General features: G+C 41.3%; 1 protein-coding gene across 3 annotated transcripts in view; it reads left to right on the top strand.

Moving 5' to 3' along the window:
* ankrd11 (ankyrin repeat domain 11) overlaps positions 1–26,971 on the top strand; it is a 356,528-nt gene that overhangs the window by 87,018 nt on the left and 242,539 nt on the right. Inside the window, exon 1 of one of the 3 annotated variants that reach the window (XM_068049258.1) lies at positions 16,006–16,267. The exons of the other annotated variants lie outside the window; for them this stretch is intronic. The gene's annotated coding sequence lies outside the window, so the exon portion shown is untranslated. Of the gene's footprint in view, positions 1–16,005; positions 16,268–26,971 lie in introns of those variants that run through there. 3 annotated transcript variants of the gene reach the window in all.

Here is a 26,971-nt window from a genome sequence, read left to right as displayed (position 1 = left end):
TTAATTGAAAGCTAAGAATTCTATGTGTTTCTAAAAAACTGAGAAAGGATTTTTGTATTGAATGCTGAAACTTGCTGTTTGAACTGAGTGGGACAGACTGCAAGACACCTGTTCGAAACAACAGCAAGGGGAATGATAGGTCACATGACTTGACTGTCATGTGGGACTGAATTAACAGCGCATTACTCCCGCCTTGGTCGTAACAGAAGCAGCCTGGGGGCAGACACTGTTGCACAACAGACATTGTTGCAGAGAATGCCTGCCAATTGACATCAGTAAATTCTGTTGTAGTGATGGCATGAATGTGAAGTGTTACTGAAAGTCCGTCCCATTCATGATGTCACTGAACAGAATTCAGAACAGTACATGCTTCTCGGCTGCTTCTAACCATTAATTTCAGACCCTGACAGACAATGATAGGTGATCAAGTTTTCTGGTAAGTGCATAACTAATATCCTATAGTATTCATGATTATGGGACAATTGCGTTGTGTGCATTTTATCCTTTTTCCTATGTAAAAGTAATCTTTGGAATTTACTAGCAATTTAACGGCATTCACACTGAGGATGGTCAAGTGACCATTGGCATGAAAAATAGTATTGATTTACAAGGTGAAAATAAACCCATTCCCTTTCATAGTGCATAGAATGACTTCAGTATATTCCAGCAATTGCTCCTTTGCTGCAGTAAGTCTAAACAAACCTTGAACAGTCCTGTGTTTTCAGGAAAACAAATTGCCAATTCACAATTTATTCTTACTACAGTATTACACATTGGTATGCTGAGGTATTGGATCTGCACCCATTTTGGGTTATGGTGCCTGATGAAAGTTGTTTAAGCATCAGACATGTTCCTGAGTGTCGGTGTCATGCTCGGCTCCCACCTGCCAAGAATGAGGCACATTAATTTGATTTTAAACTGTTACTGGTGTGAAGAAAGGACTTGTTAAACAGATCAGCCCTGGCTGGAAAAGATATTTGCATTTTAACAGATAGTGTTTGGAAGGAAAAGCAGCCATTCCCTGACACATTCAACCCACAATGGACTTTTGATCACCAGACGTTAAAGGTGGGGGAGCTCACATTTCCAGATTGGCTGCTCAGATGGCCGAATACACACATGGATATGGTCAAACCAGCTAGTCACATGACTAACCTGCTGGGCAACCTCTTTTTAAAAAAATTTGTACAAACAGTTTGAGCAGAAAGTCTGTTTGCTCCGGGACTGAGAAAATCTCTCTCCAGCCTGCTCCCATCTCTTTCTCAAAGCCTCTGAATCTACTGAAGACACGTGAACCCCAAGAGAGAAAAGTCTCCTACAGCGAACAAGGTTTAAGAAGAATACTGGGCCCCAACAAAAAGCAAGTTTACCTACAATCAAGGACTGTACAGTGAGCTCGAAGAACCGTAACAACAACTCTTCAGATATTGCCTCAAACCTTTCCATTTTATTTTTCTTCTCTTTTCTGTCTCTATTTGCATGTGTGTATAGCATATGCACGCTAGCGTGGGTGCGTCATGTATCCGTAGGCGTTAACTGAATTAGCGTTTTAGTTCAAGTTTAATAACTTTTAACTTTTCTTCTTTAAACCTAAGAAAGCCTGTTTATGCTGGTTTCTTTGCCTTATAATTGGAAAGCGGTGAACAAGGATTCACCAAGGGGTAGCTAAAAACAGTGTGTTTAAATTTAAATCCTGTTACGGTAAGACCAGGTGAAGGCTGAGAGGGACCCCATGAAACCTTTGTCACCTGGCTGTAACAGTTGGCTACTGATGTGTTTTGTGTGCATGATTTCCCCCTTCTGTGTATTTTTATTCATCATTTGGTTGGGATGATAAAAAAAGCAGAAGTATAAGGAACGTTTTTCATGGGGTTGTTCAGTCATGTGTTTACTTATAATTGAGTGTTGGTCCCATCAATACCTGGCATTTAATGTGAAATTTGTAAATCAGTACTACTCTAGGAATATAGATTTTCGAATTAGGATCCATAAGGATATCTCGAGGGCTCAATGAGGTCATCAGATTCTGCCCAATGAAGGCACCAGAGTAACTTAAAAATTGCTATGCAAAGGTGATGCTGCTCACTTTTGAAATGCTTTTTAGACTCTTTTTGCTTAGGCAATGCCTCACACTGGCCTTGGGATTCAGGATGCCTTCATTCATCTTCTGCCCAGCTGGCAGGTGCTCCCTGTTGTGGGAGCTCAGGCTCCATTTGACTTACAGCAGTCAATGAGCATGGATGATTCACGTCAAAGTTGCTGACATGCAAAATGCAAGAAAACAAGTGCAAAAAACAATTGGGCTCACAGAAGCACTGCTGGCTGTTCTAAAAACTCCTTTACAATCAGCAGCCCTTCTTAATGCCCAACAGAGCTAAACTGCTCCTTTATGTTTCCTGACATGAGACCTGATACAACGCACTTCAACCATGGAAGAAACAGAAGTGGCAAAAGTGTTAAGATCAAATGTGAGTAGAAGATACTCAAAGATAGCAAAGCAAAATTGGGAAGAGCGAGTGGCAGGAACGCAGACAATGTTAAAAGAAAAACAAGAAAAAAAATCTGTATCTGAGAAAACAGAAACATCAATGATACACACAAAATCTAAGCAAAACAAGAGGTGGTGTGCAAGGAACAGTAAATCAGGCTGGGAGACAGAGAAAATCAAGAAATGGGAAGAAATGAAGAGTCCCCAGGGGATCCAACAAGTCATACGATTTCTGTTGGTCTGGGTTTTTGACTTACCTTGCTCTGAGTGTCCTGTTTTCTATTTTTCAATGTAATTGTTTCTTTTGCAGTGTACATTTTTTGGAAGGAAAAGATTTGGAGACCATTGGGGAAATGGGTGGTTAATCTGCTCCCATAGAACCACAGAAAAATTATGGAACAGCCCATCATGTCTACGCCGGCTGAAAAAAACTAGCCGCCTAATCTAATCCCACCTTCCAGCACCTGGTCCGTAGCCTTGCAGGTTACAGCACTTCAGGTGCATGTCCAGATAGCTTTTAAATGAGCTGAAGGTTTCTTCCTCCACCAGCGATCCGGGCAGTGAATTCCAGACACCCACCACGCTCTGGGCGAAGAAGTTTTTCCTCATGTCCCCTCTAATCCTTATACCAATCAACTTAAATCTGTGCCCCCTGGTAATTGACCACTCTGCTAAGGGAAACCAGTCCTTCCTGTCTACTCTATCAAGGCCCCTCATCATTTTGTACACCTCAATTAAGTCACCCCTCAGCTTCTCCTTTTGTAAGGAAAGCGACCTTAGCCATTCCAATCTTTCCTCACAGCTGCAACTTTCAAGCCCTGGCAACATTCTTGTAAATCTCCTCTGTACTCTCTCCAGAGCAATTATGTCTTTTCTGTAATGTGGTGTCCAGAACTGTACACAGTACTCCAGCTGTGGCCTAACCAGCATTTTATAGAGTTCCAGTATTACATCCCTGCTTTTGTATTCTATATCTCGGCCAATAAAGGAAAGCATTCCATATGCCTTCTTCACTGCTTTACCTGTCCTGCCACCTTCAGGAATCTGTGGACATGCACTATTCACTACATGTCTCCCACTACTTCTACACCTCCCAATATCCTCCTGTTTATTGTGTATTCCCTTGCTTTGTTTGCCCTCCCCGAATGCATTACTTCACATTTCTCTGGATTGAATTCCATTTGCCACTTTTCCGCCCACTCAGCCAAACCATTGATATCATTCTGGAGTCTACAGCTGTCCTCTTCATTATCAACTATGTGGCCAATTTTAGTGTCACCTGCAAATTTCCCAATCATGCCTCCCACATTGAAGTCCATATCATTAACAGCAAGAGATCCAACACTGAGCCCTGTGGAACACCACTGGAAACAGCTTTCCATTCGCAAAAACATCTGTCGACTGCTACACTTTGTTTCCTGTCACTGAGCCAAATTTGGATCCAACTTGCCACATTCCCCTCTATCCCATGGGCTTTCATTTTACAGATCAGTCTGCCATGCGGGACCTTGTCAAATGCCTTACTAAAATCTATGTAGACCACATCCACTGTTCTACCCATATCAATCCTCCTTGTCACTTCCTCAAAAAACTCAAATCAAGTTAGTAAGACATGACCTTGCCTTAACAAATCCATGCTGACTATCCCTGATTAATCCATGCCTTTCTAAGTGGCAGTTTATCCTGTCTCTCAGAATTGATTCTAATAATTTATCCATGTCCATTTTTCATGTCCTCTCTTTGCTTTTCTAATTTTCTTTTTCACTTCACCCCTGCACTCTCTATACTCTTCTAGGCTTTCTAAAGTATTAAGTATTTTGCAATCATCAGCTTTCTTTCTCTGCTTTAACTTACCCTGTAAGCCTCTAGATAACCAGTGGGCTCTAGATTTGGCTGTACCACCCTTTATCTTTATGCGGATGTGCCTACACTGTAGCCTTGCCAGTGCTATTTTTGAACATAGAAGTGTGCAAGAGCAGCCTGGGAATGATTTTGCTCTAAATATTTTCCTTGCAGGCTTAATATTTCCCCTTTGCTGACGTTGCAAGATTGACATGTTGAGGACTGAGGGCACAAAGCCAAGTATGATCTGTCTGTGAACACTACATTGACGCACCAACACCATCGTGCTGGATGGTGCACTGACTGCAGTGTTCTACAGTCTAGTTGAAGTTGTGTATAAGCTCAACTTTTGGACTAAAAATTGTACTTTAGGAAATGCTTGTTGTTATTTGACCTGATTAAATTTTATAGATACGTAAGACCTTAAGCTGAATACAGAAAATAGAGGCAATCTTAAAGGGAAAAGAGGGTCAAAGCGTGAGTGTGAGAATAGATTAGCAGCTCACCAAAAGGAAGCCCAAAAGTATTTTATAAATGTATACATATGAAAAGGGTAGTCAAAAGGAGGGTGGGGTCAAAACAGACATCATCTTGTGGAAGCATAGGCCATGGCTGAGGTACTACATGAGCACTTTGCATCTGTCTTAAAGGAGCAGGTGATAGTGATATTGGTTAGGATAAAATAGACAAAGAGGAGGTACTTAAAAGATTGCAATACTTTATAAAGCCAAGGATTCTGTATTTTTTTTTAACAGCCTTCTCACCTTGTCCTGCCACCTTCAAAGATTTGTCTACCATTGAATTTGTAATACTCCTCCTTGTTACCAAATGTATCACTTCACACTTCCCTGCCTTAAATTTAATCTGCCACATGTCTGCCCATGTCCTCCTGAAGTCTGCTACTATCCTCTTCACTGCTTCCTACATTTCTAAGCATCATGTCATTGAAAACTTTGACATTATGCCCCCTCTCCCTAAGTTCAGGACATTGATATATCTCAAAAAGAGCTGTGGTCCCAATACTGACCCCTAGAGTTACCACTGTATACTTTCCTGTTGTCTGAAAAACAACCATTTGCCATTCCTCTCTGTGTTATGTTCCTCAGCCAATTTCCTATCCGTGCTACCAATACCCCTTTAGTCTCATGGGCTTTAATCTTGCTAACCAGTCTGTTGTGTGGCAGTTTATCAAACATCTTCTGGATATATTGCCTCTCCCTTTTCCTTCTGCCAAAATGCATCACCGCACACTTGTCAGTATTAAATTCCATCTGCCACCTGTCTGTCCACTCTGCTAGCTTATCTATGTCCTGTTGCAGGCGGTTCATATCATTGTCACTGCTGCACCTCCAAGCTTGGTGTCATCAGCAAATTTTGAGATTCTACTCTTAAATCCAAGATCCAAGTCATTTATATATAGCAACAAAAAAAAAGCAGTGGTCCCGGCACCTACCTTGGGGAATACCACTGTCTACTATCCTCCAGTCTGAAAAGCAACCATTTACTGCAGCTCGCTGTTTTCTGTCCTTAAGCCAATTATTTATCCAATTGGACACTGACCTTCCTATTCCATGAGCCTCAGTTTTGTTAACCAGCCTTTCATGTGGTACCTTGTCAAATGCTTTCTTAAAATCCATATAAACAACATCCACCGCATTCCCATCATCAACATTCTCTGTTAGTTCATCAAATAATTCAGTTAGATTAGTTAAGCATGAACTGCCTTTTACAAATCCACGCGGGCTATTCTTAATTAACTTGAACCTCTCCAAGTGTCCGTTGATATTTTCCTTGATTATTGTTTCAAAATCCTTACCCACCACTGATAAACTAACTGGCCTGTAGTTGCTACTGGGACTGTTCTTGCATCCTTTCTTGAATAAGGGTGTTGCACTGGCCACTCTCCAATCCTGTGGCACCTCCCCCGTATCCAGGGAAGATTGGAAGAATATGCAAGCCCTTCCGCTATCTCCATCCACACTTCCTTTAGCAACCTGGGATGCAAGCCATCAGGACCAGGTGATTTACCTACCCTAAGCATAGCCAGGATTTTTATTTAGTTCCTCCTTCCCCCTCAATTTTCATCGTATCCATTGCCTCTACCCTCTCTGCTTCTGTATTTCCGTATTTTGTTAGATTCCACTTTGGTCTACTCCTGTTACTATATTCCTTTCAGCCTATAGAGCCTGCTCTGCCATTCAACTAGATTATGGCTGATCATCTACCTCAACGCCACTTTCCCATGCTATCCCCACAATCCCTTGATATAAATAGTATCCAGAAATCTATTGATTTCTGTCTTGATCATGCTCAATGATTGAGTTTCTGCACCCCTCTGGGGTAGAGAATTCCAAGGATTCATCACCCTCTGAGTGAAGAAATTCCTCTTCATCTCAGTCTTTTATGGCCTACCCCTTATTCTGAGACAGTCTCCTGGTTCTAGACTCTCCAGCCAGAGGAAACAGGCTATTGTTATGACCAGGTGAGAAAGGGGTTTAGGGGTTCCCTCTCCGCCTTTGCCTGATTTGACCATAACAGGGTTTAATTTTTTAAAATCTGTGTTTTTAGATCCCCCTCAGTGAATCCTTGTTCACTACTCTCCAATTGTAAGGCAAAGAAATCAACCTGACAGGTTTTCTTAGACTTAAAAAAGAAAGGTGTAAGTTTATTAACCTTAAAACTCTAATTCAGTTAAAACTACTACGAATACGCGACGCGTCCACGCTATAAACACGCACGCAAATAGAGGCAGAAAAGGAGCAAGAATAAAGGGGAAAAGTTTAAAGCAATAGCTGGAGGTCATTTATTGTCATTTGGGTTCAGTGTAAAGTCTTGTAGTATGTAGATTGCAGTTCAATCTTGCCGTTTCGTTGGGGCCCAGTGCATGCTTTCAAACTTGTCGATGTAGAAATCTTCTCTCTTGAGATTTAAGTGGCTTCAGTGGATTTGGAAATTCGTGAGAGAGAGACCTTCCTTCCTTTGCTGTTTTCAAAGTAGTCTCTGTCTTCAAACTGTCCTGTGAACACAATTCAAAAACCCTGGGCCAACAGGTTTGTCATGTAACTAGTTGTTTTTTTACAAACTCTGTTGCGTTTTTGTGGATTCCTTACATCTTAGCAGAAAGCCGCGGTGGGGCGGGGCGTGGTGGTGGTGGTGTAGAAATGGCATGCTGGCTTGTTCCACATTCAATGTCTGGTGATCAAAATTCATTTGGGTTCATTGGATCAGGGAGTCTTTTCCTTGGCAACTGTCTCTTAGAATGCAAGTGTTTCTAGCCACTGCTGATCTCTTTAAACAAGTCATCTCTTCAGTCCAGCAATAGTTTAAAATTAATTTTTAGATGACAAAATTAATATGCCTCATTCTTGGCAGGTGGGGTCTTCATGGCGCTATCTACATCCACCCTGTCACGTCCTGTAAGAATTTTGTAAGTTTCAATTAGATCACCTCTTGTTCTTTGAAGGTCTAGAGAATACAGGCCCAATTTCCTCAATCTCTCCTCAAGACAAGTCTGGTGAACCTCCTTTGCACTTCCTGTATGGCAAGTATATCCTTCCTTAGATGAGGAGACCAAAATTGTATGCAGTACTCCAGGTGCGGTCTCAGCAAGGCTCTATACAATTTCAGCAAGACATCTTTACTTCTGTACTCAAAACCACTCGCGATAAAGGCCAACATGTTATTTGCCTTCTGAATTGCTTGCTGTACCTGCATACAAGCTTTTAGTGACTCATGAACAAGGACACCCAGGTCCCGTTGGACATCAACACTTCCCAGCCTCTCACTATTTAAGAACTACTGTCTTTCTGGTTTTTTTCTGCCAAAGTGGATCACTTCACACTTATTCATTTCCGTCTGCCATGTTCTTGCCCATTCACTTTGTCTGTCCAAATCCCCTTGAAACCTCCTCACAAAACTAGGAGGGAATCTCAGTTGTGTTATCCTCAAATTTGGAAATATTACAATTGTTCCCCGTATCCAAATCATTTATATAGATTGTAAACAGCTATGGCCCAAGCACTTGATCCTTGCGGTACCTCACTAGTAACAGCCTGCCATCCTGAGAATGACCTATTTATTCCTACTCTCTGCGTTCTGTCTGTTAACCAATTCTCAGTCCATGACAGTATATTACCCAGAATCCCATGTCCTCTAATTTTGTTTACTAGCCACCTGTGTGGGACCTTATCAAAAGCATTCTGAAAATCCAAATGCACCACATCCACTGGTTCTCCTTTATCTGTTACAAGTAACATCCTCAAAAAAAACTCCAACAGGTTTGTCAAACATGATTTCCCCGTCATAAATCCATGCTGACTGTGTCCAATCATCATTATTTTCTAAGTGTCTCGTTATCACATCCTTTATAATACATTCTAACGTTTTCCTTACTACTGAGTCAAACTAACAGATCTGTAGTTCCCCGTTTTCTGTCTCGCTCCCTTCTTAAATATTGGTGTTATCTTTGCTACTTTCCAGTCTGCAGGAACCTTTCCAGAATCTACAGAATTTTGGAGAATAACCACCAATGCATCCACTATTTCGACAACCACCTCCTTCAAACTCTGGAATGTAGCTCATATGGTCCAGGGGATTTATCAACCATCAATCCAGTCAATTCTTTGAGTTATACCTCTTTATTAATGCTAATTTCTTTCAGTTCCTCATTTTCACAAGTCCCTTGGTTCCCTAGTATTTCTGAGAGGCTTCCTGTATCTTCCTTTGTGAAGACCGAGACAAAATAATTGTTTAGTTTCTCCATTTCCTTATTCTCCATTATAAATTGTCCTGTCTTCACCTATAATGGACCCACATTTGTCCTTGTTGATCTTTTCCTTTTCACATACCTAAAGAAGCTTTTGTGTTTCTCGCTAGCTTGCATTCGTATTCTCTCTTTCCTTTCTTTATCACTTCCTTGGCCATTCTTTGCCGGATTCTAAATTGCTCCCAATCCTCAGGCTTACCACTTTTTCGGGCAATCTTTTTAATCCACTTCCTTTGATTTGATGCAATCTTTTATTTCTTTTGTTCACCATGGTCGATTCACCTTTTCCAGTTGTGTTTCCGTGTCTTCGAGGAATGCATATTTGTTGCAGACCAATACTTCTTTAAATACTACCCATTGTCTGTCCACCGTCAAATCTTTTAGTGTATTTTCCCAATCCACCACAGCCAACTTGCCCCTCATACCTTCATAGTTTCCTTTGTTCAAATTTAAGATCCCAATTTCAGAATGAGCTGTATCACTTTCAAACTTAATGTAGAATTCTATCATATTATGCTCACTATTTCCCAAAGGCTCCTTTACAGCAAGGTTATTAATAAGCCCTTTCTCATTGCATAATACTAAATCTAAAATAGCTCCATCCCTAGTTGGTTCTTCAACGTACAGAAACCCATCTCCTACCCACTGCAGGAATTCATCCTGCACAGCAATCACGCTGATCAGGTTTACCCAGTCTATATGTAAATTGAATTTGCCAATTATTACTGTATTACCAATGTTACATGCACTTCTAATTTCCTGATTTATACTGTGCCCAACACTAACATTACTGTTTGGCCTATAAACAGCTCCCACCAATGTTTGATGCCCCTTGCTCTTTCTTAGCTCCACCCAAATTGATTCCACATCTTGATGGTTCGATCTAAGATCCTCTCAATCACATACAGATCTCATCCCTTAATAAGAGTGCTATCCCACCTCCTTTTCGTTTTTTGCCTATACTTGAATATTCAGTTCTGAGTCATGCTCACCTTGTAACCATGTCTCTGTAATGGCAATTAAATCATAACCATTTACCTCCATTTGTTCCTTCAAATCATCTACCTTGTTGCAAATGCTACATGCATTCAGATAGACTGCCCTTAACTTTGTCTTTTTAACATTATTCCGCATTCTGATCCTATTTGATGTAATGTACACTACTTCCTTAGTGAACACTGATACAAAGTACTCATTAAGTGCATTAGTCTTGCCCTGCACCTCGAAGCTCCCGCTCCCCCTCTCCCGCTACCACCACCCCCCCCCCGCCCCCCCAAACAACATGCAAGAGGTAATTAGATGAGCACTTGAAACACCATAGCAAATAAGACTACGGGCCATGTGTGGGAAAATGGGAATGTGGCGTCAAGGAGCCCTAGCAAAACTGGAGTCAATGGGAATCAACGAGAAAACTCTCCACTGGTTGGAGTCATATCTACCACAGAGGAAGATGGTTGTGGTTGTTGGAGGTCAATCATCTTAGCCCAGGACATCACTGCAGGAGTTCCACAGGGTGATGTCCTAGTCCCAACCATCTTCAGCTGCTTCATCAATGACCTTTCCTACATCATAAGGTCAGAAGTCGGGATGTTCGCTGATGACTGTGCAATGTTCAGCACCATTCGCGACTCCTCGGATACTGAGGCAGTCCTTGTAGATATGCAACACGACATGGACAATATTCAGGCCTGGGATGATCAGTGGCAAGCTACATTCGTGCCACAGAAGTACCAGGCAATGACACTCTCTCCAACAAGATACAATCTAACCATCTCCCATTGACATCCAGTGGCATTATCATCACTGAATACCCCATTATCAACATCCTAGGGGGTTATCCTTGACCAGAAACTGAACTAGACCAGCCATATAAGTACTGTGGCTATAGAGACTGGGAATTCTACGGTGAGTAACTCACCACCTGATTCCCCAATACTTGCCACCATCAACAAGGCACAAGTGAGAGTGTGATGGAATACTCTCTACTTGCCTGGATGAATGCAGCTCCAACAACACTCAAGAAGCTCAACGCCATCCAGGACAAAGCAGCCTGCTTGATTGGCACCCCATCCACCACTTTCAACATTCACTTCCTCCACCACCGATGGACAGTGGTAGCAGTGTATACCATCTACAAGATGCATTGCAGCAACTCAGCAAGGCTCCTTTGACAGCATCTTCCAAACCTGTAACCTGTACTACCTAGAAGGACAAGGACAGCAGATGCATGGGAACACCTGCAAGTTCCGCTCCAAGCCACACATCATCCTGACTTGGAAATATATCGGCGTTCCTTCACTATTGTTGGGTCAAAATCCTGGAACTCCCTTCCTATCAGCATTGTTGGTGTACCTCCACCACATGGACTGCAGTGGTTCAAGAATGTGGCTCACCACCATCACTTTCTCGAGGGCAGTTTGGAATGGACAATAAATGCTGGCCTAGCCAGCGATGCCCACATCCTGTGAAATAACTAAAACCCTCTTTGTCCCTTTTTGGCACCACTCCACCTCTTACTACTCGCCTACTATTTACATACCGCTTGAAGATCTTTGGGTTCCCTTTTAGGTTGACTGCCATTCTATTTTTTCATTCTCTCTTTGCGAGTGTTATTTTCCTCTTCAGCTCCCCTCTCAATCTATTGTATATGGCCTGGTATATATTGTATATGATAAGTTTGCCTGACATGCATCATAAACCCTTTTTTTTTTTGTTTCATCATCATCTCTCTCTCCTTCGTCATCCAAGGAGCCCTGTTCTTGGTTCCTGTACCTGAAGCATCTCTTCCTTAAAGATAACCCATTGCTCCGATACAGCTCTTCCTGTCTTGTCTTTGGTTCCATTCTACCCTGGCTAGATCCCTTCTCATCGTGTTGAAATTAGCCCTCTTCCAAACTAGACATTCTACCATATTTTGCTCTTTGCTTTTCTGCATTACTAGACTAAACATTATGATATGATCACTGTTACCCAAGTCCTGCCCACAGACACTTGGCTCACCTCATTTCCCAGCACCAGATCCAGCAATGCCTTTTTTCTAGTTGGGCTGAGAACATACTGATCAAGGAAGTTCTCCTGAACACATTTCAGAAATTCCTCCACCTCCTTACCCTTTACTATGAAATTATCCCAGTTGATATTTGAGTAATTAACGTCCCCTATTTGGAGGCCTTTCATAAATTATCTTTTTAAAAAATACACCAACAGTAAAAATATCAGCTATTTCCTGCATCTTTTCCACTATTTTTGTGATGCCACTCCTCTATCACTTTTTGTCTGGTGTTCCCCATAATTCCCATACGTCTTGATTTCGATTTCCTCCTTCTCCTCCATAGTTTTGTTGATGTGACAAAGCAAGACACTTGATTTTTACCAAAGGGATAGTAGCATGGAGGTTTTGTAGTTATTGGTGATGAGGCATGCCTTGCTTTACTTCTGCTTGTGACCTCCAACCTGATGCAGTGAGAGGATATTCCTACTTTAACTTTAGCAGTGCATGAAGGATGGGCACTTTGGGTGTTAATGGATTATTTTTCTTTCTATTCTCAGGCCAAAACCATTTGCTGTAAGATCATGTTCCGCCCAGTTTTTGTTGCGATGAATAACTGATGAGACCAAGCTTTTGTTTCTAAGTGAAGCTTTCCCCTCCCCCGTTGACTGCAGTGCTTCACATTGAGGCTGGATGACCTTGACAAAAAGGCTGCATGTAAGCATCAGCTGTAGGTCTTTGGCAAATTGTGCAACCATTTTGTACACTGCACGAAAAATTAAGTTGAATAATTTTTTTTAAGTTAATAGCCATTTTGCTATTATTTTATACTTTGGAGTTTGTAGAAAGCTTGTTCTGAGGCCTCTTTTGAAAGTGGATTTTTAGTTCTCAAAAGGATTAAACATAATAGATTTAAGAGCAAAAACTGTGTAGCATTGTAGTTAGAAATAAGTGACAACATCCTTTTTGGGCCAATAAAATCTTGCATCAAGTCACAACTAAATTTTTAATTACGTAATAAATTAGTACATAGTAGAGTGATGGATGCTACAGGTAAAATACCACATCTGTTACTCTATTTGATTATGTGGGTTGAGGGAATTGGCACCTTCTTGTTCTTCCTTTACCCGTCACACCTAAATTACACATTTGTATCATGATATTTTTCATTTTTACAATCCTGAGTCAATTGAAATTTTAAGCCATCTTTACAGACAGAATGATAGTTCCACGAAAATAAAATTTTCTGCAGGACAAGCGGACGTGCTCTGCTCTGCATATTTATACTGTAAAAACATCTGAATTAGAGCAGTACCTTTCTAGTTTGCTCCATTGATCTGGCCTGGCTCTGAGGCTGCCTTTAATATTTCCATGCACTGCTCTGTTTCTGGATGTTTTTAATGTTTCACTCCACAAAACTCCCAACTAGCCCTTTGTAAATATGCATAAATTGGTATTTAAAAATCTGTGCTTAGCACTAACTTCAAGGTTTTATTATATTTTTTTTAGCCGAAGTCTGTTAAAAGACCAATTTTGTAAACTGTCTTGAATATTTTGTACTCTATTTTGTTCACAGTACTTAAATTCAAGGTTACCCATAATAATTATTTAGCAGTTCTGCTTTCTCCAATTAATTTAGTCAGAAGAATTTTTTTCAGTCCATATCAATCCCATTTATGTTGGACAGTTCTTTATAATGGAAGTCTGTGCATTATAGGAAGCATTTTGTCTTTATCAACTTATCACCCATCCTCTGATGACTTTGATTACAAGTGGCAGACTGCTCAATTTTGTATCTGACAACTTGGACCCAGTAGAGTGTAGAAGATGGATTTTGGTGAATTGAGAATATTTCAGAAGCTCAATAGCATCTAGGTGAGCCGGTAGACTTCATATACTCGTGGTTCAGGTATACTGAGGCAAACCCCTAAATATGGCATACTATTATATGAAGGATGTGAGGCATTTTGGATCACTGATCCATTGACCTGAGGATGATACCGTGTATTAAATGACAAACTTTGGAAGAGGGTGCTATTTTTAAATTTGTGAACCAAAGAAGTACAAATGGCTAGCTTTTTAAGCAGAATGCAAAGCAGGTAATCCTAGCTCTAGAATAAAACTGTTACTTTAAATCAAAGGTAATTGCACATTAACAGGCATCTCCAAAGACCATTTTTAAAAAAACATCTGTTTTGATGTCATAACGAGGTTGTTTCAGTGTGTTAACGGAGTGTCTTACAACTTATGTGAGCTGTGCGATTTAGGTTCTGCTTGTAATTTAAAAGCTTTTTATCACATTTGGTTTAAGTTACTTTTACATAAAATCATATTTTCTAATTTTTTTGATTAAAATGAAATTCAAACTGTAATTTCTAAGATTGGGAATCTTTAAAGTCTTTAAGCATCAAGCCCTTGTTGCATCGGGTGAGATTTATTTCACAACATTTGACGTTTGTTTTGAGGGGAACTGGGTGGCACAGTGAGTTTCACCTCTTGGATTTTAGATTCAAGTCCAAGCCAAACAGAATAGATTACCTTTTTTTTCTGTTTTCTGGCTGTAAGGATCCTTTGTGAAATGAAGTGGACAGTTTCAGTCCAGAACCCAGTGGGTAATGGCCTGCAGAACAAAAATGTCCTAACAGCACTAATTGTCAATGTTATTTGAAAAGGCTCAGGATGGTTGTTGAGAGAAATGGAATTAAAGCACATGGAGTGGGGATGTTGTTCAGATTAGGACAAAGCAACATTGTTGGGCTTGAATTGACTTGGCATTCATGTGTATAATTTCTGAATGTTGCAATATTTAGCCCTAAAGACAAGATTTTTGAGCACTTATCAGTTATTAGTTTTTAAACAGTTGGTACTTTTTTGTTTTAGTGTTGCTCAGCTTTGCTGTGTCATTCATCTTTGCTTGCAGAGAATTGCTCACTTTTTCACTGCTGTCAGTGTTGCATCATTGAGGAAAATGGATCCAAGTCCTTGAAGCGGCCAACATCCCCAGCTTATACACACTACTGAGTCAGCGGCGCTTGAGATGGCTTGGCCATGTGAGCCGCATGGAAGATGGCAGGATCCCCAAAGACACATTGTACAGCGAGCTCGCCACTGGTATCAGACCCACCGGCCGTCCATGTCTCCGTTATAAAGACGTCTGCAAACGCGACATGAAATCGTGTGACATTGATCACAAGTCGTGGGAGTCAGTTGCCAGCATTCGCCAGAGCTGGCGGGCAGCCATAAAGACAGGGCTAAATTGTGGCGGGTCGAAGAGACTTAGTAGTTGGCAGGAAAAAAGACAGAGGCGCAAGGGGAGAGCCAACTGTGCAACAGCCCCAACAAACAAATTTCTCTGCAGCACCTGTGGAAGAGCCTGTCACTCCAGAATTGGCCTTTATAGCCACTCCAGGCGCTGCTTCACAAACCACTGACCACCTCCAGGCGCGTATCCATTGTCTCTCGAGATAAGGAGGCCCAAAAGAACTTTTTTGTTTTAGTGTTGCTCAGCTTTGCTGTGTCATTCATCTTTGCTTGCAGAGAATTGCTCACTTTTTCACTGCTGTCAGTGTTGCATCATTGAGGAAAATGGATCCAAGTTTTTGGGCCTTTTCCAGAATGATATTTGCATTCTCTAAATGTGGCAATACCCAGTGACTCTAAATTTTTTTACTCACTGATGTGAGGTTTACACAAAGTAAAATTGTTCGTTGCAGAAGGGGGGGAAAAGTGATTGAATCATAAAATGCTTTTGCTTATAATATTCCTTCAAGTTACAGGTGATATTTACAGTTGAGTAGTGTTTTCACATTTTAATTCATTTCATTGTTTTGCATTTTTTCTTAAATGATAAATCAGCTGACTTTGTATACTTAAAGATTTAGTTGAATTTGACATGAGATTTGTACATTCATGACCTGCTTTTTATTAACTGGAGTAGTTTCCAACTACCTGTAGTCAAATTAGATGTTGCAGCAGAAAGGTTTGTCCCAAGTAGATACTTTTCTGTTGCACACAGGAGGGCAGGTAACACTGTGGCTCTGTAGTCCATGAGCTTGGTGCCAGGTTTGAGGTCTTTGTCGCCAGACACTCTTTTCCTCAGACAACCGAAGGCTGCACTGGCGCACTGGAGGCCACACTGAGTTTCGTCGTTGATGTCTGCCTTTGCTGAGAGGAGGCTCCCAAGGTATGAGAAATATTCCACATTGTTCGTGAGCTCTGGTCAAGATCTGGATAATATTGTATTAATGAAGAGGCTGCAAATCTATATTTTTGTGCTGCATTGGCCTGTTTTTGGGTCAGTAAAGAATAATCAAATGACTGCAAAACAGTTCCAAATCTAGGATGTGATAGGACAGAAGTTTTTTCACTTGTGATGGCTGCAGGTTTATCTTCTCTAGAGTTTAAGTTGCAACGTTTGATTTAGCTACAACTTCACTGCAATTTTGATTAGAACAAGTAGTTTTTGGATGGTGCTTTAGAGCTGAAGAACATGTGACTCTTTGGTCTTCACTTCAACCAAAAGGCCCAATTTATATTTTTCCTGTAAAATATTTCAAAATATGTCTTCAATATTTTTAATATTGATGCTGAAATCTGGTGTCATTGTTGGTCGTGGGAGAATATTCTGGATTGATTTTGAGGTGCAGCTGCAAAAATTCTTTGTTTCTGGCTTAAAGGTGTGCAACTCCTGCAGTCCTGCTTTAGTTACAATTTTGTGCCTTGGCACTAAGGTCTTTAACGTCGTTCTCATGCCTTGCAGGATGCATTCTAGACAGGACATAATGTTTAAAAAGTACTTGGATATGCATTTGAAGTCCCGTAACCTACAAAGCTATGAAACAAGAGCTGGAAAGTGGGATTGGGCTGGATGGCGACTTGTTAGCTGGCGTGGACACAATGGGCTGAATGGCCTCTGTGCTGTAAATTTCTGTAATTCTGTGATTGTGATGCTGCAGTTATTTGCCTTTTCACTTAGGTTGAATGTGGTGAAGAATTTGAAGCATTTTGTGCAAGAATGTAAGCAGTGTCAAAAACCTGGCCACACATAAATAGTTGAATCAAATTGTGATTGGCCACAGGTGACCTGCTGAAAGGTTACTAGACGCTATCCTTAGCTTGAATTTAATGTTTTTAGCCAGAATAACTGAAGTAACTGGAGAAAATAGAACCATAGATAAAGTATAGCACAGAAGGAGACCATTCAGCCCATCGTGTATGCGCCAGCCTAATAAACTATCTGCCCAAACTAATCCCACCTTCTAGCACCTGGTCCATAGCCCCACAAGTTACAGCACCTTGGGTACATGTCCAGGTACCTTTTTAAAAGAATTGAAAGTCTCTCCCTCCACCACCATTCCTGGCAGCGGATTCCAGACACCGACCACGCTCTGGGCGAAAAAGTTTCCTCTCATGTCCCCTCTAATTCTTCTACCAGTTACCTTAAATCTGTGCCTCTGGTAACTCAGCCCCCTGCCAGGGGAAATGGGTCCTTCCTGTCCACTCTATCTAGGGCCCCTCATAATTTTGTACACCTCATTCGTCACCCCTCAGCCTCCTCAGTTTCAGGGTAAACAACCCTAGCCTATCCAATCTTTCCTCATAGCTACAACCTTCAAGCTTTGGCAACATTCTTGTATATCTCCTCTGTACTCTCTCCAGAGCAATTATGTCCTTTCTTTAATGTGGTGACCAGAACAGTACGCAATACTCCAGCTGTGGCCTAACCAGCAATTTATACAGTTCCAGCATCACATCCCTGCTTTTGTACTCTACCTCGGCCAATAAAGGAAAGCCTTCCTCACCACTCTATCCACATGTCCTGCCACCTTCAGAAACCTGCAGACATGCACTCCACGGTCTCTCACATCTTCTACCCCTCTCGATATCCTCCCGTTTATTGTATATTGCCTCGCTTTATTTGCCCTCCCCAAATGCAATACCTCACACTTCTGTGGATTGAATTCCATTTGCCACTTTTCCTCCCACTCAACCATAACATTGATATCATTCTGGAGCCACAGCTTTCCTCTTCACTATTAACTACACAGCTAATTTTTGTCATCTGAAAATTTCCCAATCATGTCACCCACATTTACGTCCAAGTCATTAATATATACCACAAACAGCAAGGGATTCAACACTCAGCTCTGTGGAACACCACTGGAAACTGCTTTCCGTTCACAAAAACATCTGTCAACTACTACCCTTTGTTTCCTGTCACTGAGCCAATTCTGGATCCAACCTGCCACCTTCCCCTGTATCCCATGGGCTTTCGTTTTATAGATCAGTCTGCCATGTGGGACCTTGTTAAATGCCTTACGGGTTCTGAAGAAGGGTCACTGACCTGTAACGCTAACTCTGCTTCTCTCTCCACAGATGCTGCCTGACCTGCTGAGTATTTCCAACATTTCTTGTTTTTATTTCAGATTTCCAGCATCCGCAGTATTTTGCTTTTATTTTAGTAAGACATGACCTTCCCCTAACAAATCCATGCTGACTATCCCTGATTCATCCGTACCTTTCTAAGTGACAGTTTATCCTGTCCCTCAGAATAGTTTCTAATAATTTACCCACCACCAAGGTCACACTGACTGGCCTGTAATTACCTGGCTTATCCCTTGCACCCTTTTTAAACAATGGTACAATGTTTGCAGACCTCCAATCATCTGGTACCTCTCCTGCATATAGTGAGGATTTGAAGATGATCCTCAGTGCATCTGCTATTTCCTCCCTGGCTTCCTTTAACAACCTGGGATGAAATCCATCCGGTCCTGATTTATCCACTTTCAGGGATGTCAGCCCCTCAAGCACTTCCTCTCTCATTATGCTTAGCATATCTAATATTTCACACTCTTTAACTACAATGTCTGCATCAAGCCTCTCCTTTGTGAAGACAGAGACAAAAAACACATTGAGATGCCCACATCTTCTGCATCCACGCATAAGTTCCCCTGTACATCTGATAGGCCCTACCCATTTCTTAGTTATCCTCTTGCTGTTAATGTACTGATAAAATATCTTTGGGTTTTCTTTGATTTTATCTGCCAATTTTTCATGTCCTCTCTTTGCTTTTCTAAGTTCCCTTTTTATTTCACCCCTGCACTTTCTATACTCCTCTATGCTTTCTAAAGTATTAAGATATTTGTGGTAGTCATAAGCTTTCTTTTTTTTGCTTTAACTTGTTCTGTAAGCTTTTAGATAACCAGAGCGGCTCTAGATTTGGCAGTACCACCCTTAATCTTTGTGGGGACATGCCTACACTGTGCCCGTAGTATCTCGCTCTTGAATGCCTCCCACTGATTCTCCTTCAAGTAGCTGTATCCAGCCACTTACGCCAAGTCACTTCTCAGTTTCGTAAAATTTGCCTGCCCCCAATTTAGAACCTTTGCTTTTGTTTTATCTTTGTCCTTTTCCGTGATTATGCTAAAACTAACTATTATGGTCACTATCTCCAAAATGTTCACCCGTGGTTACTTCATCCACTTGCCCAGCTTCATTGCTGAAAACTAAATCAAGAATTGTGCCCCCTCTGTGTCCTTCTCACTGTTTGTATCCCAGTTGATATTGGGGTAGTTGAAATCCCCAACTATTGCCTGAATAGTATAAGTTTAGAAGAAATAATGGCTAAAGTCAATACTTTGTATTCACAGTGATCTTCTAAAAGAGACAAATAGCACTTAATTGAAATTCTCAAAGCTTAGTTTTGTATGGAGCTCCTCAAGTAGACCACTCATGACTTTAAAGCACTGAGAGCTGCTTTGTCTAACCACAGGAAACTTCACTACAGGTTAGGAATGCAGTTTTGTCTGCCAAGTTTCCGCCCCATATTTCCTAAAAGCCACTTGATCTTCGAGATGACCCCCCAAGTGACTAGTAATGCATAAACCTTGACAGTAAATATTGGCAGGAAATTTCACCACGGGGCTTTTGTAACTGAGCACCATTTCCCGACCCATGTCCGCACAGTCTCACTTCCAGTTAGAATCGCGACATAGTGATCAGGAGTAAGCCTCTGGCTCATTATTCTCTCCCTAAGTGGTTTTCCGGTCATCTGTAGCATGCTATCCAACTGGGAACGGTTAACCAAACACACACTGTAGATTAGACCTGAGTCATTCTTGTTTTGTGGGTCATGGTGTTACTTAGATAAACCCATTGAATCATTGGATGAGCGCTAAATCATGTTTTCTCATATGCTTGTTGTCATGCACGGAGGGAGCCGTGATGAAATAAGCCATGAAATGGAAGAATTATGAAGTTATAAAGTCAACTCTTAAAACCACAAGAACATGGATACTGGTACCACAGGCAAAATGGAATGGTGGTTACATGTCTCCTCCTGTACTGGGAATCAACAAACTTGTCTGCAGCGATGGAACTGGTTAACCTCATCTGAAATAGCTCTGGGGAGAACCGTTTTGAAATTGAAAGTAGCGCTATTGCATATTAATGACTCTTAATTGACATGAATGAACATAGGACTCTAGAGACAGATTGACTGACTGCCTAAACCAAAAATGAATAGGTGTGAAGTAGGCACATCATAACAGAATAATACCCATTCCAACATCAATATATAGTCATGGATTCCACATCTTGGTCCATTGTGTGGTCGCACCATGGGGGAAGGCCTTGTGTCTCCTAACAGAAACTCTAATGTGATGGCCCTCTGGAGAGAGAGGAGAAATCAAGCAAATACCTTCAGAAAGCAGTCCAGCCAGAGGCTGTGGAAAGAAATCCAGCCAAGCAAGAAGACCTGATGCTACACTTCAACTTGCTGCAGCAGAGAACTGAAAGTGATCACTACCTCATCTGAAACCTTAACCACCAGAAATCTACAACACTTCAAGTTCAAGACTACAAACACCCAGGCCTGCACCTTTAAAAGAGACTGTCCTCCTTAGAAGATTCAACAGGTTTACTGTAAACCACGAACACCTACATCACATGAAACTACATCCTGCCCTTTTCTGTCTTATGTATTCTTGTGTGTGTGTGTCTGTGTAACCATTTCGGAAAGTGTGTAAAGATAGTTTTTTTTTAACCTACGAGAAAATGTCACATTTGTCTTCAGGGACTAACTAACTCACCATTTTTAACAAAACATGACTGCGGTCAATTGGGAGGTGAACAGTAGGAATCACCCACGTCCCTTTCCACCTGTCAGTAGCATTGTAAATTTGCATTGTCGTCTTTGTAACTCATGACATATGATGTCTTCTCACTAACGTCTGATGACCTTTTGGAAAATTTTGGGAGCGGTTTGACATTAAGCTGTGAAATCCCGAACTCAAACAGCAACTTCCCACATTTTTGATATCCTTCACCATGGCCATTCACAGGCTCAGCAGGAGATTGAAGTGCCTCAGTCACAGCAGTGGTGGGGGAAGGGCAGTAAACTGATCAAAGTTACTTTAAATATCAGAACAGAGCAGCAATTCAGAGACCAAGTTGGGTCTCGCATTATGACCAGTGTAGTCCAGAGCAAAAGTGAATTCTTGATGTTGAGATAAGTCCAGGAATTTGAAGCCATGCTTCGAAGAAGATCTAGATCTAGATTTTTCCAGATCTTTTCCACAACACTCAGATCTGAAAAACAAAAAAAGGAGCAGTTAATAAATGGAAGCAGAGTTACATTTTTTCCAGTGTAGACCAGCGCAGAAACATGATCTTGATGTTCAGTGAAGCCAGGAATTTGAAGCTAGATTTGAGAGAAAAATCACATCCAGGTCTTATCCAGATCTTCATCAGTTCTTTACCCCACCATTGCTGTGATTTAGAGACTTCAGTCTCTTGCTGGCCACTGGTTGTACTGTTTTTTTCTGCTTCAGCCTATTCCTGGCCAGAAAATCACTCGCCTGCGCTGACTTCACTCACAAGAACACTCAAGAAATAGGAGCAGGAGTAGACCATATGGCCCATCGAGCCTGCTCCGCCATTCAAAATGATCATGGCTGATCTTAGGATTCAACTCCATTTTCCCACCCAAAACAATGCTTTAGTCATCTTGACTTAGAGTTGAAGTTGTGACTCATCCAAGACTTGATATTGAACAAGGATTCTTTCATGAGATGTGGATGTCACTGGCAAGGCCAGCATTTTTGCCCTAAGCGACCTACAGTCATTTCAGACTGATCACCTGCGGGCATAGTAGCTGGAGGGTTTGGAGAATGGAGGCAGCAACCTGGAGGTGGGAAACAGCGACGTGTAGCTGCTCCCTTCGCACACCTGGAGGGCCATATCACACCTACTTTTGTGCCGATCTTGGGCCCTGCCGGTTGGTGCCTTTAACATTAACCACATCATCAAGAGCTAATATCTAAGGGAGTAAACTCAACAAAATCTAGAGTGAAGTTCCAGTGGATGGTTGGTGCTTCCCTCAAGTTGGCACCTTCCGGCAACTCCTGTAACCGAATAGGCCCCAGACGTATAGGCTTTCGTCTATCCTCTGGACACCAGCCTACAAGGTCCAGAGGTGGGTGCAGATGCTAGGCAAGTATACACCTCCTAAAACCATGCCTAGACTATGCTGCTACCTTCACAATAGAGTTGTGTGTACGGGTAGTCGATTGCTGGGGTCTGTGCTAACACAGACATTAAAATTTAAGTTGTACGGTGACTGAGCAAGTCGAATTTCAATTTAATTGCACAGAATTCCTGGACTAATCAGGAACAAAAGAAGGAGGAAAAATTACTTACAAAATCAAAGGAACCAAGAGAGAGCTGGATAACAGTATATAGCTGTGAACTCACAGCATTAACGAGATTTTTCATTACTATAACAAAAGAAAGTTAGTCACATATCAGGCAATAACCCTAAAAGATGCTAATTGGATAGAAAATGCGGATGAGCAAAATATAATTTGACTTGAACTTTTTCTCTAAGTACTCTCTATGAGAAACATGAGCACCATGCTCTCCAGTTTACTTGTATTAGTTACAATTTAATAATTTGAAAATCAATTTACAATCTATGCCGTATAAAATTCTTAAGGCTATGGACCAAGACTAACTGTTGTCACATTTTATCATCCCATTAATTTGTCTCCAAGTCGCCTCCTGTTTCTTTTGCCAGTTATCTTAAATCAGTGTCCTCTGGTTATTGACCTTTCTGCCAGTGGAAACAGCTTCTCACTATCAAAATTCTTCATAATTTTGAACACCTCCATTAAATCCCCCTGTAGTTTTCACTGCTCTGGAATGGTCCCGGCTTCTCTGGCCTCTCCACATAACTGAAGTCTCTCATCCCTGGTACCTTTCTAGTAAATCTCCTCCCCAGCACTCTCTCCGCAAGGCTTTGATATCCTTCCTTGTGCCCAGATTTGGGTACACGCTTCCAACGAGGCCTAACTGTTGATATTTCAGGGCTTTGCATTACCTGCTGCTTTTGTACTCTATGCTTCTATAAAGCCAAGAACTCCATATGCTTTTTCACAGCCTTATCGACTTCGCTTGCCACCTTCAAAGATTTATGTACATATAGCCCCAGCGCTCCCTGTTCCTGCACCCTCTTTAAAATTGTATCATTTAGTTAATTGTTTTGAAACTGCTCTGCTTCAGTTTTCTTTGAGAATTTGTATAAACCACTGATGTTGCGACTGGAGAGAAGTGATGGACAGATATACATGTCTATCTGAAGACAAGGATGAAAATAAAACAGGGAGCAATACACTCGAGCCAAAAAAAAAAGCCAAGTGTTCCTATGCACCATGTTGTAGTCACATATGTTTTTATCACTGGAAATCCCACTTGACATCTTGGCATGCACAGAAAATTTGGTATAACCGGCTGCAGCAAGGATTTGATTCTACACCCGTTATTGTTCATGATTCACTATTTTTCGGGTTTTCATTTTTGTTCTGTGTCAACCTTGATCAGGATACTATAGCAGAATCTGTGCTAGTTTGCATTAGAGTGATGGGAAATTTACAGATTTCCTAAGATCACAAGGAAATGTTTACAGAATGGTAAGAATTATGGCATTAAGGTTTTTGGTGGCATAGTAGAATATCTAATGTACGAAAGAACTTGAAAGAGAAAAAAATCTGTTACAGATGTTCACAGTGGATAATGTGCCTGTGTTTACTGTTGAACAGAACTGAGGAAAAACGCATAAGTTTGCTGAATGCATAGCTATTCATGGTGCCTAACTACATTATTGGCCACACATTGCCATATAAATTTCATTCTGTTAGGCTCTATATCATACCTTTCACTTACTGTAGTGAAATTGTTTAAACTTTCCTACAGATATAAATAGTTAAATTTGAACTGCAAACCAAATATTAAATTAGTTCCCATTGTAAGAATTGTTCTACCCTTTGGAAAATGCTGATATTATAGAGTCATACAGCGTAAAAACAGGCCCTTCGGCCCACCGCGTCCATGCAGACCATAATGCCTATCTATACTAATCCCACCTGCCTGCATTAATTCCATATCCCTCTATGCCTTGCACATTCAAGTACCTGTCCAGCAGTGCTTTATTTGGCTAATTTAGCACTGTTGTATTCATTGTCCAGGTGACAAACTTTAAATCTGATTGCCCACTTTAGGACTGTTAACTATTTTTTCCCACCAGGTATCTTTTAGAAAATACATTTGTCACCTGCAGATTGTTGTGCAATGCCATCACCCTGAAACTTTACAAACTCAACTGCTCCCCACATTCCAGTAAATTGTCTGAAAGGGCACATGAAGCAACCCATTTCTTCCAATGTTTTTACATCCAGCAGATCATGCTCTGGATTGTTTCTGTATGACGTCCCTTTTTTTTGTGTGGATCCTCACAACTCCCTACCAGGAGAACCAGCCTAATGCAGTGGGAGGTCACTATTCCACTCCCATCGAATGCGAGTATCCCACTGGATGTCCTTTTAGTATTCAGAGACTGTAACACTCATCTCTGCTTTCTGAACTATCTGGAGTGGAGTTTAAACCCATAATCTTCTCACTGTGGTGAAATTGCTACCACTGAGTCAAGGTTCACTCCAGTTACACATTGATGAGACAGAAATAATTCTGTTTACTTTTCGCTGGAAGCTGTGCGCTCTTATGCCTGATTACATTCCTTTCTTACTGCCTTATGCAGGACGGATCTTATTCGATCCTGATCTGCGTTTCAGACTCTACTTTAATTCCATCACCAAAACTGCTTATTTTGTTCAAAATATTGCCATCCTCACCTCACCACTGTTGACACCTCATCCACACCCTTATCATTTGCAGGTTGCATTTCTGAACTGGTCTGAGTGTTTTGGCTACCACCCATTACAATATTATGGTATTGTCCTGCACAATCAAGACGCATGACGAGAACAAGAAGCAATGTAACTAGGTAATAGAGCAGCCGTTTAAGCAGCCACAGGGAAGACCGAGTTAGAGTCATAGAATGGTTACAGAACAGAAGGAAGCCATTTGGCCATGTCAGCTCTCTGTAAGTGCTACTCAGCTAATTCCATTCCCCTGCCTTTTCCCTGCAAAAGTTTTTCTCTTTAGTTAATAACCCATTTCTCTTTTGAAAGCCATGATTGAATCTGCCTCCACCACACTCTCAGGCAGTGCATTCCATATCCTAACCACTCATTGTGTTTAACAAAAAAGCTTTTCCTCATGTTGCCTTTTGTTTTTTTTGTCATTTACCTTAAATCAGTGCCCTCTGGTTCTCGACCCTTGCGTCAATGGGAACAATTTCTTCCTATCTCCTCTATCCACATCCCTCATGATATTGAACACCTTTATCAAATCTCCTCTCAACGTTCTCTCCAAAGTGAACAGCCCCACCTTTTCCAATTTATCTAAGTTGTGAGGAAGGCACACAGTGTCTGCAAAGAGATATAGTTAGGTTAAGTGAGTGTGCAAAAATTTGCAGATGGAGTATTATGTGGGCAAAGGTAAAGTTGTCCAGTTGGGAAGAATATTATTTACGTGGCAAGTGACTGCAGAATGCTGTAGTACAGAGGGATCTGAATGTCCTTGTACATGAATCACAGAACATTAGCATGCAGGTACAGCAAGTGGCTAGGAAGGCAAATGGAATGTTGTGATTTATTGCAAGGGGGATGGAGTATAAAAGTGAGGAAGTCTTGCTGCAGCTGTACAGGGTATGGTGAGACCGCACCTAGATTATTGCGTATAGCTTTGGTCTCCTTACTTAAGGAGGGATATAACTGCATTGGATGCAGTTCAGAGAAGGTTCACTAGGCTGATTCCTGGGATGAAGGGGTTGTCTTATGAGGAAAGGTGAGCAGGTTGGGCCTATATCTATTGGAGTTTAGAAGTTTCAAAATTAGGTGTCTCCCTTTTTAAGACTGAGATGAGGAGGAATCTCTTCTCAGAGGGTGGTTAATCTTTGGAATTCTCTTCCCCGGAGAGCAGTGGTGGCTGACTCATTGAATATATTCAAGGCTGAGTTAGACAGATTTTTGATCTTCTGGAGGGGAGGCAAGAAAGTGGAGTTAAAGTCACAATTAGATCAGCCATGATCTTATTGAATGGCAGAGCAGGCTCAAGGGGCCGAATGGCCTACTCCTCCTATTTCCTATGTAACTGAAGTCTTCCATCCTTCGAACCAGTCTCAAATCTTTTCTGTACCTATCTGAAGCCTTCAGATCCTTCTTAAAGTGTGGTGCCCAGAATTGGACACTACTCCAGTTGAGGCTGAGCCAGTGTAATATAAAGCTTCACCATAACTTCTTTGCTTTTGTACTCTTTGCATCTATTTATAAAGTTCAGCATCCTGTATGCCTTACTAACTGCTTTCTCAACCGGCTCTGCCACCTTCAATGATATGTATACATATACCCCAGGTTCCTCTGCTCCTGCACCCCCTTTAGAATTGTATTTTTTAATTTTGTATTGTCTTTCCTCATTCTTCCTACCAAAATGT

Source organism: Heterodontus francisci, chromosome 17 (assembly GCF_036365525.1).
Source record: "Heterodontus francisci isolate sHetFra1 chromosome 17, sHetFra1.hap1, whole genome shotgun sequence".
Taxonomy (NCBI): Eukaryota; Metazoa; Chordata; class Chondrichthyes; order Heterodontiformes; family Heterodontidae; genus Heterodontus; species Heterodontus francisci.
This window is presented reverse-complemented; position numbering and strand designations above follow the sequence as displayed.